This window comes from Neofelis nebulosa, chromosome 15, assembly GCF_028018385.1.
Source record: "Neofelis nebulosa isolate mNeoNeb1 chromosome 15, mNeoNeb1.pri, whole genome shotgun sequence".
In the NCBI taxonomy this organism is placed as follows: domain Eukaryota; kingdom Metazoa; phylum Chordata; class Mammalia; order Carnivora; family Felidae; genus Neofelis; species Neofelis nebulosa.
This window is the reverse complement of record NC_080796.1, coordinates 8,971,365-8,985,844: the sequence shown is the minus strand read 5'-3', so window position 1 is coordinate 8,985,844 and position 14,480 is coordinate 8,971,365. Positions and strand designations below refer to the sequence as shown.

The following is a 14,480-nucleotide window of genomic DNA, read 5'->3' as shown; positions in this document are numbered from 1 at the left end:
CGTTGGAAATCTGCTCCTCGCTCCGAGCGTGAGACAGAACAGCTCCTTTGGAAAGCGGTCGGCCGGCTCCTTATCAAGTGAAACAGCCACGTTTTATGTTTACTCCGAAATTCTACTTCTTGACAATTGCTAAAAAGAAATGGAAGCGTATGGGGAGGGGGGGGAGGGGAGTGTCCCGGCACCACCCCCGGGAAACCACAGCCAGCGTGAACACCAGGCTCGCACAAAGAGAAGGGCTTGGGCCAGCCTTCTCCGGCTGGCCTTCCCCGGGCTGCGTGTCCAAGCGGTGGGGAGCCCTCCCTCCGGGAGGGCGCAGAGCTAGGAGAGAGGGTTGTGCGCTGTGCTCTCCCCCCGCACCCCACCCCAGGCGCCGTCGTATCCCTTTGGCAAGAGCCGAGCCCTGCTAGCTCCTCCTGTCCCATCTGTTAGGCTCAGACACCCGCCACCTGCAGACACGCGTTACCTCTGCGGCTCCCCGGGGACCCGGCAGGCGTGCTCCGAAGCTGTCCCAGCTGTCCTGTGCCAGCTGCTGCTCCTCTGTCTCCCGCTCTCCAGGAGAAGGCCCCTCCAGCCACCATGGCCCCGGGAGCCCTGTTGCCGCGGCCCGGACGGCCACCACTGGCGTGGCTGAGGCTCTGGACCCGACCCTCTTCTGACCCAGCAGCGGCCCCTCCGGGGCACGGGCAGGTTGGCCCCGGCAGGTGGCCGTGGGCCATGACTTCACACTCGCGGGGACGTGGGGGGGCAAAGGTGGGGTTCTGACCGGCTCTCAAATCTCACGGCTGGTGTCTACACGTGGGCAGCGGACACAGCCCCCCACCCCCGGCCCTGTCTTCAGCTCCTGCTTGCCCTTCCAGAAGGAAGACTTCCAGAGGCGTGAGACTCAGCCCCTGGGGTACAAAAGTCTCTGACCACCAGCACCAACCCCCCCCCCCGGCACTCTCGGGCCCAGAGGAAGACGGGGGGCAGAGCTCACCCCCCACCCCCGAGCCCAGAGAGATGCCCCGCCCTGCCGGAGGTAAGCCAACAGCTCCAAAGCGAAGCCTGGATGTCCCTCTACAGGGTAACCTAATTTGAGGCCCGTCCTGGTCCAGCGCTGTCTCCAGTGCCTTCATTAGCACGCGGGAGTCTGGAGCCCGCAGGCGCCGGCTAATTGAAAATTGATGACAGCCTCCGGGTGAGGGACAGGCAGGTCCTGCTGCAGGCCTGGGGCCTCGGGGCCTCACCCCAAGCTGTGTTCCCGCAGCCCCGCGCGCCTCCCGTGACGGACAACGTGTGTGTCCTTCCCAGCCATTCTAGTCCATTCCGTGGACACAGAAGTATTAGATTCTTTTTTATTTTTTTACTTATTTTAATGTTTATTTATTTATTTATTTTATTTTATTTTTTTTTTTATTTTTGGGACAGAGAGAGACAGAGCATGAACGGGGGAGGGGCAGAGAGAGAGAGGGAGACACAGAATCGGAAACAGGCTCCAGGCTCCGAGCCATCAGCCCAGAGCCTGACGCGGGGCTCGAACTCACGGACCGCGAGATCGTGACCTGGCTGAAGTCGGACGCTTAACCGACTGCGCCACCCAGGCGCCCAATGTTTATTTATTTTTGAAGGAGAGAGAGAGACAGAGCGTGAGGGGGATTGGCAGAGAGAGAGGGAGACACAGAATCCGAAGCGGGCTCCAGGCTCCGAGCTGTCCGCACAGAGCCCGACGCGGGGCTCGAACTCACGAACTGCGAGATCGTGATCTGAGTCGAAGTCGGATGCTCAACCGACTGAGCCACCCAGGCGCCCCGCGAGAGCTATCTCTAGAAACTTGTCCCAGTAAGAGCACACGCACCACCGCCACCCTCCTGCTGTCCCTTTGCCCCACAGGGACGCCCACACCACGAGCCTCAGGCTCCACAAGGCTCCATCCGGCAGCATGGAGCCCCAGCCCGGCCATGGCCACTGCTTGGGCCCCCCGCTGAGAAGCCAAGCCTTCCCCAGCACGACCCATCCTCTGCCCAAAGCCAGGGCCACTATTGGGGAATCATCATTCAGCAGCGCATGAATAAAAGCCTGATAGGGACTCCCAGGAGCCCTGCCTGCAGAAGTCCCAGTGGTCTGTGTCCTCGGGGCTGGCAGGCCGGGGCCTCGGTCCTCAGGGAGGAAATTTCTGGCTGGGGCCCTAAAGGGCTGCTATGGACAGAGGCATTCTTTTGCCCCACTTGTGGGGGCTAAAAGCTCCCTTCCCACCCTGAGAGGCCTCGCCACCCAGTCGGCCCAACCTCTGGGCTGCCCACCCGCCTGCCTGTGGCCCCCACGGCCCCCTGCGGATCTTCTGTCCCAGAGAGGGGACTCTTCTCTCGCTGCGGCCCAGCCCCCGCACATGCTCTCTCCCTCTGCCTCTCGGTGCCCCCCTCACTGTCCCCAGTTTCAATGCACCCCCCTCACTGTGCCTTGTCTCTCTGCGCTTCCCACAAACCCCCAGTCCTTCTCTCCGGGGGCCAAGAGTTTCTCCGTGTGGCTCTTGGCCGAATGATTGAACGCTTCCATTTATCTGCCCAGGAGAGGTCTCCGGGACCCACGGAGCAGCAGGCCGGCCGCAGGGACATGTAACGCACCCCCCAGAGGGCTCTGGGACGTCCTGCGGGGAAGGAGGCTGGGGGAAGCAGCTCAGGGCTTCTCAGTGTCGCCAATCGCCAGGATCACACGATGCCCCCCAGCCCCACCCCAGGCCAATTAAATAAAGCATCCGTATTTTTGAAAAGCTTCCCTGGTGATCCTGAAGTTCACTCGGAGAAGAGAGCCACGGGCTCAGCGATGGCTGCCGCCAGGGGGCCGGGGCATCGTGGTGGCCCTGGCCACACGCCTCCCCTGCAAGGCCGTGCAAATGTCCAGAGAACCAGGAGACGGGGTGCAGAGCCCGGCCTAGGAGGAGACGGCCTTGCAAAGCTCTTGGTTTCCGGAGCCAGAAGGGGTCCCTGTGGCTCAGATGCTCCAGGGAGTGATGGGGGAGGGGGTGGGAAGCAGCCTCTTGCCTCTGCTTCCTGTCTTCCTAATGAGTCTCCCCCTCCCCGCACCCGGCCATCCCCACCCTTCATTCCTCCCTGTTCACAAAAGCCCAGCTCGGACGGCACCTGCCGTTCCTTCAACAAGCAAACACAAGCACTGCTGTGCGCGGGGCCCTGGTTTCTAGAGCCAGAAGTGGAGACAGGGTTTCTGCCCAAAGGTACCCGCGGGCAGGGGCAGCGGGACGCCGGGAACCAGGGCTCTCGGTGCCAGGGGGGCTCTTAAGTCACCCAGGCTCTGCCCAAGGGGGCTGGAGGTTTCCCGGGACGACAGGACACTGAGCCGAGTTGTAAGGGGCAGCAGGTTCCCTGAATGTTTTCTCGGAGGTTCAGCTCCCTTCCCCGTGAGCACGGCGCACCTCACCTTTTCCACCCCAAGTGTGCCCAACGGATGTGGGTGTGCATCTGCGAGCCGAGGTGAGGCCCCGGGTGCCGGGACTCGGACCTCGCGGGTCCTTACACCGACGTCAGGCCGTCTGCGCGGCCCAGGACGCGCGTGCAGGGAGTGTGTGTGTGTGTGTGTGTGTGTGTGTGTATGAGTGACCTCAGGCCGTCTGTGCAGCCCCGGGATGTGCGTGCAGGGTGTGTGTGACTGCGTGTGTGTGTGTGACGTCAAGCGGCCTGCGCAGCCTGGGACGCGCGTGCTGGAGATGTGTGCGTGCAGGGGACGTGTGTGCGTGACGTCAGCTCGTCTATACGCGCGCCCCCGGGACGCGCGTGCAGGGGACGAGTGCGCGTGTGTTGGACGCCACCTAGTGGTCAGTGGGTCCAACTTCTTTCCAGGCTAAGGCACCAACTCGCCAAGGTGTAGCGAGGCTTCCTTCGGAACATGGCCAGATTTTGTTTTATTTGTTTATAAACTTTATTTATTTTGAGAGGGGGAGAGCAGGGGAGGGGGCAGAGAGAGAGGGAGACACAGAATCCCAAGCAGGCTCCAGGCTCCGAGCTGTCAGCACAGAGCCCGACACGGGACTCGAACTCACAAACCATAAGATCGCAACCGGAGCCGAAGTCAGAGGCTTAAGTGACTGAAGCCCCCCCCCGCCCGGCACCCGTAGAACAAAGCCAGATTTTTGAAGCAAGGATGCTGTGACCCCACGGTAAGGTCAACGGGGCACCGCTGAGTGATGGCCTGCTACAAAGTGGTAGGCCAGGGGAAGGGGGACGAGGGGGACGCCATGCCCAGCGTCACCTGGCTTCTGGGGCCTGGCCAGGAGCAGTCCCCCTCGTGTGCCCTGGGCCTCAGCTGCCTCATCCGTCACGACCGGCTCTAACCTCCGGGGCCCTGTTAAACCCCGCTCCCCTGCCCAACCACAACTGTCCTAGGAATGACGCACCTGGTCCCCCAAGCCGGGCCACTTCCCTCCAAGGGAAACGCCAAGCCAGGCGGACACCAGGAGCGCAGGTCCGGGCAAGCCAGGATGAATGGCCGCCCACCTGTAAAGAGACAGCTTTGGAACCGTCAGTGACAGCCACACGTGCCCCACGCTTGTCCCAAGCATAGGAAGGGCGACAGTCCCTTGTTCAGAGCACCTTACAGTTTTCTCCGGAAGCAGACCTGACGGAAGAATGCTCCTGGTGTCTACTGTGGACAGGAGGGGGAGGGGGGACAGTCACCACAAGGGCTGCTTCCTCAGGCCAGTCGCCTCCGAGGGCAGCTGAAGCTTAATTCTGATGGGAGACCCTGGAGATTCCAGAACAATCCCACCCCGGGGGTCGGGGGGGTTTACACATCCTCGGCCAGCATCGGTTTCGACTGCTGGGGGCTCGGGGGGCAGAGGCTCCCGCTCAGGTGGGCGAGGCAGTGCTGAAGCTTCGAGAGAGGAGCAGAGTGGGGGGCCCTCCGGCAGGGAGCAGGTCCGGCTACTGGGATGGGGGGGAGGGCAGGACGTGCACTGAGAGGAGGACACAGGAGGGGGGCTGCCCCCAGAGTCTGCGGCGCTGGGCCTCGGGGAAGGTGTCATTGGACCACGTGGGCAATGTTTCCAGGGAAAAGAAGAAAAGAATGAGAGATGGCCTGGCCTGACGCACAACGAAAGATCGAGGGTTATAAGCATAAGAGGAACCCAGGAGGGCATCCCCCCCCCCACCCCGCAAGCGCACCACCAGTCATGTGATGGGGGCGGATTCTTGCCCACCGCCCACGGGAGAGATTTCTAATCCCAGGCCGGGCCTTCCTCCCCTCCCTGACTCACCTGTCCCCAGGAGATGGAGGTTCCCAGTCGTCCCTCTGTCCCCATCGCCCCCGGGGTGGTCCCAGAAGCACCCCCAGAGTGGGCTTTCTCCTGCGGTCGGGTGTTCGCCACTGACCCAAAGTGCCGTCCTCCATGCTGGCCCGCATCTGTAAGAAAGGGCATGGTTTTCTTTCCTCCGGTTTTATTTCTTCATAGAGAAGGGGAGGCGTTTACAGGGGAACCCCTTGGACACCCAGACAGCAGGCCGAGGCCGAACGAGGGTTCTGTGGTTTCCTGCCTCTTCCCCCCCCCGACCTGCACCTTGCCCCCCGCCCCCCCGTTGGCAGTCCCTCGAAACGGCCCTCAGTGCTCCTCTGGGTGTCTTTCCCCTACACGCAAAGAGAAATTTGGGAACTGACGGGAAAAGGTCAGCACAGCAGAGGATTTGGAGATGCCGGCTAGGACAATCCTGGCCACGGGGAACGCGCCAGCCCGGCCGCCCTGGGTCTCTGATCACAGGTCTGGGCCCTGCTGCGGTGCTCCCGGAGCTGGCTGTGGCCCCCACCCCTCCCAGGGCCCCCCCGTCCCTCTCAGGACCCCCCCCCCACCTCTGCTCCACCCCTGCCCTCTGTCCAGGGGGAGTCAGCAGCGAACGCAGGATCCCTGCCCACCTTTTGCAGGTGAGCTGCTGAGGCTCCAAACGTGGCCAGTGCACAGGGACGGTGCAGTGCCCTGGTGACCCCGGAGAGCAGGGCAGTCTGTGGCCCCACAGCCTGCGGACTTCGGCCCTGCAGACCCTCTGTCCGAGCCACAGACACAGGACCCTGCTCTCCCTTTGGATTCTCAGAGGGCACCCTACCTTCTTTCCTAAAAGGATAACAACCTTGCCCAGTCGATTCCAAGTTCAGGTCTACTGAACACCAGTTTCCCATGGTAAATTAATAAATTGCCATCCAGATTTTTCTTTGTTGTTAGGTTGATTCATTTTGAGAGAGCACGCAAGTCGGGAGGGGCAGGGAGAGGGGGAGAGAGAGAATCCCAAGCAGGCTCCACGCTGTCATCGCGGGAGCCCGACTCGAGGCTCGAGCCCACGAACCGTGAGATCATGGCCTGAGCCGAAACCAAGAGTCAGGTGTTTAACTGACCGAGCCGCCCAGGCGCCCCTCACGTATAACCTTTTTCAAGAATAATAATGGTCATGTGCTCATTATCCGACTGAAACAGAATAACACCGATGACTTCGAATCTCCCTGAGATGTATTCCCTTCCATTCCGCCTCAAATAACTACTATTGAAAACGTGCGTTAATCATTTCTTTGCTTTTCTTTAATGTATTACGACATACGTGAGGAACTTTAAGCAACACGTTGTTTAGTTTTTCCTCACTTTGAATTTTACATAAATGGATCTAGGCTCAATTAATTTTTCTCTGACTTAATTTATTCACTGAGTACTGTCTTTGTGATTCATATACGTTAATGCATGACCTGTAGTTCACTCGTTGACATTGTTGTATAGTATTCCACTGAATGGATATACCACAACACGTTTATCCTACCATTTGTGGGGATTTGGGTTGTTTCCATTTGGGGCTGTTGTGAACGATCCTGGTACAAGCATTTTTTTTTTTTTTTTAATGTCTGGTCTTCTGACACCAAGGGGCAGGTGTTTCCTTAGTAGGTCCGAGGAGACGAGCAAGTTCAACTCTATCAGGCAATGGGCCGGCCGTGATTTTAGTCTGCTCCGGGGTTGGCTCCAAATATGGCGGTTGTCATTTATTTTGCAAACATCTATGGAGTTATTTTCGTGCCAGTCGCTGTCCCAGGTACAGAGCTTCCAAGATGAGCCAGACACTCAGGGCGCCTGGGGGGCTCAGTCAGTTAAACACGTCTGACTCTTGGTTTCAGCTCAGGTCATGATCTCACAGTTCGTGGGTTCAAGCCCCAGGTCGGGCTCTGCACTAATAACATGGAGCCTGCTTGGGATTCTCTCTCTCTCTCTCTCTCTCTCTCTCTCTCTTTCTCTCTCTGCCCTTCCCCTGCTTGTGCTATTTCTGTCTCTCTCAAAATAAATAAATAAACTTAAAAAAAAAAAAATGAGCCAGATAATGGCTCTGTCCTCGAGAGTTCACAGGTTAGATGGGAGAGTGCATGAGTTTATACTAGGTTCTGATCAGCTTGAAGAGACGGATGCTTTGGTTGTGTCCCCACGACATAGTCCCTGGCTCTGGAGGGGGACAAGCTGTCCACGCCCTATCGGTGGTACAATCCCAGTAGACCTAGCCCATCTCAGGCCGACCTGCTTCCTGAGCCTGAATCATCCCAGGCTCGCTCACCGATGCGTCCTTACACCACTGCCCAGTCTCTCAGTTGGAGACTGCCTCTTTCCAGAACAGGAGTCCTCAACTGGTCTAAGTTCACCGTGTTCCTGTCCAGGCAGCACGTGGGAGCAATGGCCAGAACAGCTCAGCCTCCCACCCTGCCGCCCTAGCCGGCTGCCCTTTGGGGAATCACCTCTGCCCCGCTGTGAATCCAGGAGACCAGACGCAGCTCAGAGATGCCTCCCTGTTTGAAGAGTCCCGGGTTTTGCTCCTTGTTGTTATATGTGGGGAATTAAATTTGACTCGATTATTTCTCAATAATTCAAATAAATCACGTCACGATGGGGTTCCGCCATAATTCAAAACCTCCAATCTTAGAACATCAGATCATGTGCGCGTATTTCGTTCTAACTAAATTTCCTGCCCTCTGACATTGCAGAGGAAGGAGAACCACCGAATTTTAATGCAACTTTCTTTCTTTTATTTTTTAATATATTTTTTTAAAGTTTTAATGTTTGTTTATTTTTGAGAGAGAGAGACAGCGTGGGAGCAGGGGAGGGGCAGAGAGAGAAGGAGACGCAGAACCCAAAGCAGCCTCCAGGCTCCGCAACGTCAGTGCAGAGCCCCGCGCGGGGCTCGAACTCATGAACCGTGAGATCATGACCTGAGCCGAAGTCGGGCGCTCAACCGACTGAGCCCCCCGGGCGCCCTGAGAAGCTGTCTTTTCTAATCCCCTGCTGCAGGTGTCCTCTGGGAGGGGTCTGTTCAGGTGTTGCCCATGAGTCAAAAAGTTCTGAGCCCCCTCTTTGTGAGGTGTGGCCTACACAGGGGCCCTGCCCGGTTCTCCTTGACATGAAGACCCCATACTGGGCAGGGGGATGGCGGAGGGGGGGGACCGGGAGAAACAGGCAAGACCCCAACCCTCCGCCCTCCCACCCCCTCTGCCTTCTCTGACTGCACTGGTTCCATAGGAGGTGACAAGGCCCCCGGGACACCAGCGCCCAGGCCACTGGAGAGGGGCTCCCTTCTGACACCGCTTGTGGCCTGCGTTTCCAACCAAAGCACCAGGCTTTCCTGGCCGCTCCTGTCCCCCTGCCCTGAGCCCGCAAGGCCCGGTGCCCAGGGCGCCCCTGCAGCTCAAACCACACGTCTTTGTCTCGCATGAGGCAGAGGGGGCGGTCCGCCCAGGGAGGGGGACCCGTGGTCGCGTGTGTGCCCACACTTGCGCCCAGGCACTGCTCTGGCATTAGGGCCACCCGGCAAACAAGAGCCAAGCCTTGGAGCCCCGGCAGGGGGTGCCCGCCTGCTGGGGTGGCCCCCTACCTCCCTCCCCATCCCCGGAGGAATGAGGCTGGGTGTTGTTTTTACAGGCTGCACGCAGGAATTACAGATCAGGATGGAAAACAACAGGACCGTGGATGTTGTGGGTTTTTAGGAAAGGGGCCTCTCCCTCGCGAAGACGCCCCCCCCACCCCCCACCCCCCCGCCCCGGCCTCTCCCAGCGCCTCCCTCAGGCCACAGCTTTCTCCTCTGGCCGCCCCGTTAACGAACGGAGCGCATGGGAAGGAGCACTTGGGACTTGGGAGCAAACAGGGAAATAAAGTCAAACGTGTGTATGTCATAAAAAAAAAAAAAAGCAGGAAGCTTAGTATAAAGTACAACATGGGAGGATTTTTTTTAATGATAGTAGGGGAAATTCACAGAGGAAGAAATTGACATAGCTCATGCCATACGAAAAGATACTTGGTCTCCTCGGCAATCATACACTACATAAATAAAAATAACATTACAAACGGACAATACTAGGGTCGTGGGATTGAGCCCCACCTCGGGCTCTGAGCCAAGCTTGGAGCCCGCTTGAGATTCTCTCTCTCCCTCTCTCTCTGCCCCTCCCCCCCAATAATAATGATGATGATAATAGTAAATAAAAAACAAGGAAATTACCGGGAGATAGACTGAGTACATGTCGTTTCAAATACCTCATGTCATTTAAAATACTCATGTCAGTTAAAATACCAAGTCCCTGTGAAGTCAGAGAAGAAATGCAGTTTTTTAAGTTTATTTATTTTGAGAGAGAGAGAGAGAGAGAGAGAGAGAAGAAATCCCAAGCAGGCTCTGAGCTGTCAGCACAGAGACTGACACGGGCCTCGATCCCATGGACTGTGAGATCACGACCTGAGCCGAAATCAAGAGCCGGACGCTCATCTGACTGAGCCCCCCAGGCTCCCAGAGAAGACATGATTAAGGTACACAGATAGACCCATACGACACGGGAAAAGGAGAAAGAGTACCTGCCATCACTGTGCTCCGATCACCTCCTATTCACCCGTGGGTGAAGGAGGGATCCCTGCCCTAAAAGCAGGACAGGGCCAAACAGGGGACACAGGGCAGCTGAGGTTGGCAACCCACACTCACCGCTGGGGAGGGCACACCGCCCGCCCTGAGGGGCCACCCAGGCTGCACCAGGGGGCAGGGTAGACAAGCAAGGGCCGGGGGGGGGGGGTGGGGGCAGGCTCCGTAGTGATAAGGTAGGGTGACGATGGGTTTGTTGAGTGATTTTTCAGGCTGGCAGGAAGGTGACACCGAGACTGAGGTCCAGGGGGCTGGGGTGCAGCGGGGCCAGCTGGCGGGGGACTCAGGCGGGGAAGGGGGGCCTTTCCTGCTGGGTCGGGGGTGGTCCCGGGAACTCACAGTTAGACTCTGTGAGGCCCCAAGATGTCCAGACAGCACCTGGGATCACAGCCCTTAAGATACTCCATACCCGGGGGACCAATACCCCAGAGAGTCTCCAAGGGCACACAGCAGGAAGGGCGGGCTGTGCGTGCAAAGCCCCATGAAACGCTTGGGAAGAAGTTCACCACGGAGGCGGGAGAGGGTTAGGGGAGCTGCACGCCCAGACACCACAGGGCAGGGGGTGTCTCCCGGGCCACAGTCAAGGTGACGAGGGCACATCCGGCGTGGGGGGCCCGGGAGTGACGGCGGCTCCCGCGGGCAGAAGACAATCCACCAGGACCCCCATCATGGGAGCGCATGCCCACCCTTGCTTCCCCACGCACAATCCCCGGCCACGGGCTGTGGAAGACAAAACCAAAGACAAATACATACGACCTCAAAGACACACGTGAGCAGACAACCCAGAGCCGCCACGTTTGAAGACCACCCACACCGCGAGAGCCACATATGGTCAAACCCAGTGAGGGCTCGGGTTCTGTGTTCAGGTGATCGGGATGCCGCCCTTCCTTCCTCCTCCACGCCTTGGTTTTTAAAACGACCCAAGATATGGGGCGCCTGGGTGGCTCGGTCGGTTAAGCGTCCGCCTTTGGCTCAGGTCATGATCTCGCGGTTCGTGAGTTTGAGCCCCATGTCGGGCTCTGTGCTGACAGTTCAGAGCCTGGATGGAGACTGCTTCCGATTCTGTGTCTCCCTCTCTCCCCGCCCCTCCCCTGCTTGCGCTCTGTCGCTTTCTCTCTGTCTCAAAAATAAACACAAAAAATTTATGGAAATATATAATATTCATCTAGAAACTTGTATGAAGAATAATTATAAAAGTGGGAAATAGTGTAAACCCTATCTTTTTTTTTTTTTTTTAAGTTTTTATTGAAATTCCAGTTAGGGAACAGACACGTTCTATTCGCTTCGGCTAAAGTGATTCAACACTTCCCTACATCACACCGTGCTCATCATGGCAAGTGGCCACCTTAATCCCCATCATCTGGCCCACCCATCCCCCACCACCTCCCCTCTGGCGACCACCGTCAGTGTGCTCTCTAGAGTTAAGAGTCTGTTTCTTGGTTTGTGAGGACACAGTTATTTTTACCGCAAAGGCCACTTCCTGCTGAGGAAGAGCAACGACCCAAGATGGAAACGCGGCAGACACTGGCAGGTGTCCGGAGACATCTGTCCCGGACTTCTTCCCAGCCACGGGCCAGGCTGTGTCCCCACCTGCCTCGCGCCTGACCTGTCATGTGTCTTGTGCTCACCTGCTCGACAGGAAACCCCTCGGGGACCCCCTTTTCAGTCAAGACGTTGTTTGCACCTTCTTTTATCTTTTGGTCAATCCTGCCAGGTTGTCTGAGTTTTGTTTCAACAACTTTGGGCAGAGAAGAATAAAGTTACGGGTCTTACACTGCCTGGTCTCAAAACTTATTAGAGAGCTACAATAATCAAAACAGTGTGGTCCCAGCAGGAAGGCACACATATCGGCCAATGGAACAGAATAGAGAGCCTAGAAATCAAACCCTTGAGCCGGTGGCCAACGGCTCTTCAACAAGGGCACCAGGACTATTCGACGGGAAAAGGACAGTTTCTTCGACAAATGGTGCTGGGGAAACTGGACATTCACATGCCAAAGAATGCAGTCGGACTCTTACCTTATTATACCTGTATCTTACCTTTGTATTTTGTGTATACAGAAATTAACTCAAAACACATCAAAGACCTAAAAGTAACAGCAAAGACTATAAAAATTTAGAAGAAAACATAGCGGAATCGCTTCTCGGCCTTTTGGCTAAGATCGAGTGTAGTATTTGTTCTTATTGGTAGAAGAAAACACAGCGGAAAGCTTCCTGACGTTGGATTTGATGGCGACTGATTTCTTGGATATGACCCAAAAGCACAGGGGACAAAAGGAAAAACAGATAAACTGGACGACATCAAAGGTTAAAACTTCTGTGCGTCAAAGGACACAGTCCACGGAGCTGGCAACCTACGGAATGGGAGAAAATATGTGCGAATCACACATTTGATAATGGGTTCAGTTAATATCCAGAAGGTAAATACAAAACTCCCACAACCCAACCACAAAGGAAGAAACCAAAGAACCCAACTATAAAACGGGCAAAGGACTTGACTAGACCTTTCTCCAAAGACATCTTGGTGGCCCAAAAGCCCATGAAAAGAGCCTCAACATCACTCATCGTTAGGGAAATGCAAACCAAAACCACAGTGGGATACCACCTCACATCCATCAGGAGGACAACCATCAGAAAAAAATGGAGAACAAATGTTGGTAAAGACGTGGCTATAATGGAACCTTTGGGCATTGTGAAAATGGTGCCACTCCTGCGGAAAACAGTGCAGAGAATCATCAAAAATTTCAAAACAGAATCACCATATGATCCGCCTGTGGGTATTTACTCAAAAGAATCGGAAACAGGTCCTCAAATGGCTATTTGTACGCCTATGCTCATAGGCCCATTATTCACGACAGCTGAAAGGTGGAAACAATCCATCGATGGATAAACAAAGAAAAGGTGATATATGTACGTACATATATATACATATACGCACACACACAAAACGGAATATCAGTCTTTTTTTTTTAAAGCATATTCGTGTATTCTTTTTTTAAGTTTATTTATTTATTTGGGGGGTGGGGAGGAGCAGAGAGAGAGGGAGAGAATCCCAAGCAGGCTCCGCACAGTCAGCTCAGAGCCCCATGTGGGGCTTGAACTCACGAACCGCGAGATCATCAGTCTGGTGAGTTTTGGCAATGGTAAACATCCAAGTTACCCCAACCCAAAACAAGATCTAGAACGTTTCCGTCACCCGAGAAAGTTGCGACATGCCCCTCCCAAGCCATCCTCCGTCTCCCTGCGTCATTCTAGCCTCTCCCACGGGGATCGGGGATCGTACAGTATAAACGTTTTGCATTTGGTTTCTTTTACTCAACACGGCTTAAGATTTACCCACACTGTTGCATGTATCTGTAGGTCGTTGCTTTTTATGGCCTCGCGGAGCCCGTGGTGAGCCCACAGTACGGTTTCTCGGCTATCCTGCCGATGGGTAGGTGGCTTGTGTCCAGTGTCGGGCTGCCGTGAAGAAAGTCGCCGTGATTCTTCACGGTCTTTTCACGGAGTACGTCTTCTGGATTCCGGGGCACCTAGGAACGGAAGTCCTGGATCGTGGCGCAGATACGCACACGACTTTGTAGGCAAGTGCCACACGCTTCTCCGGAGGGGTTGCTCCGTTTCGTGATCCCACCAGCAGCGTGGAAAACTCGATTTACTCCACGTCCTCACGGTCTTCTCCAGCGTAACCGCTCCAGCAGGGGTGAAATAGTAGCCCAGCTACTGGTTTTAATTTGTGTTTCCTGCTGACTCCCGGTGCTGAGCTCCTCCGATGTGCTTACTGGCCGAGCTGTCTGTTCAAGTCTTTTGCTCACTTTTTATTGGGTGGCTCGTTTGTTCGGTATCGATTTGTGGCGGGGTTTTGTAAGGTTTTATCGGTTCAAATTCTTTGTCAGATGCACCTGTTGCAAATACACTCACCCAGTCTACAGCTTGCTTCCTTTTTTTTTTTTTTTTTGAGAGAGAGAGAGAGAGAGAGAGAGAGAGAGAGAGAAAGAGATAGCATGGGGAAGGGGCAGAGAGAGAGAATCCCAAGCACGCTCTGTGCTGTCAGTGCAGAGCCAGATGCGGGGCTCGAACTTGCCCATCGTGAGATCATGACCTGAGCCAAAATCAAGAGTTGGACACAACTGACTGAGCCACTCAGGTGCCCCACTTCTTTTTTGGTTTTTTGGGTTTTTTTTAAATATATATTTATATATTTTTAAATTTTTTTTCAACAATTTTTATTTATTTTTGGGACAGAGAGAGACATAGCATGAATGGGGGAGGGGCAGAGAGAGAGGGAGACACAGAATCGGAAACAGGCTCCAGGCTCCGAGCCATCAGCCCAGAGCCTGACGCGGGGCTCGAACTCACGGACCGCGAGATCGTGACCTGGCTGAAGTCAGACGCTTAACCGACTGCGCCACCCAGGCGCCCCATATATATTTATATATTTTTAGAAGATCGCAAGCAGGGGAGAGTCAGAGAGCGGGGGACAGAGGATCCAAAGCAAGCTTTGGGCTGACAGGCTGACAGCAGTGAGCCCAAGGCGGGGCACGAACTCACAAACTATCTCTATTTTAACAAGCAAACGATAATCATGTAT

At 55.7% G+C, this 14,480-nt stretch overlaps 1 pseudogene; it reads left to right on the top strand.

Annotated features, from left to right (window-relative positions):
- Positions 1-12,028: 12,028 nt before the first annotated feature.
- On the top strand, positions 12,029-12,152 carry LOC131496688 (U2 spliceosomal RNA; annotated as a pseudogene).
- The last annotated feature ends 2,328 nt before the right edge of the window (positions 12,153-14,480 follow it).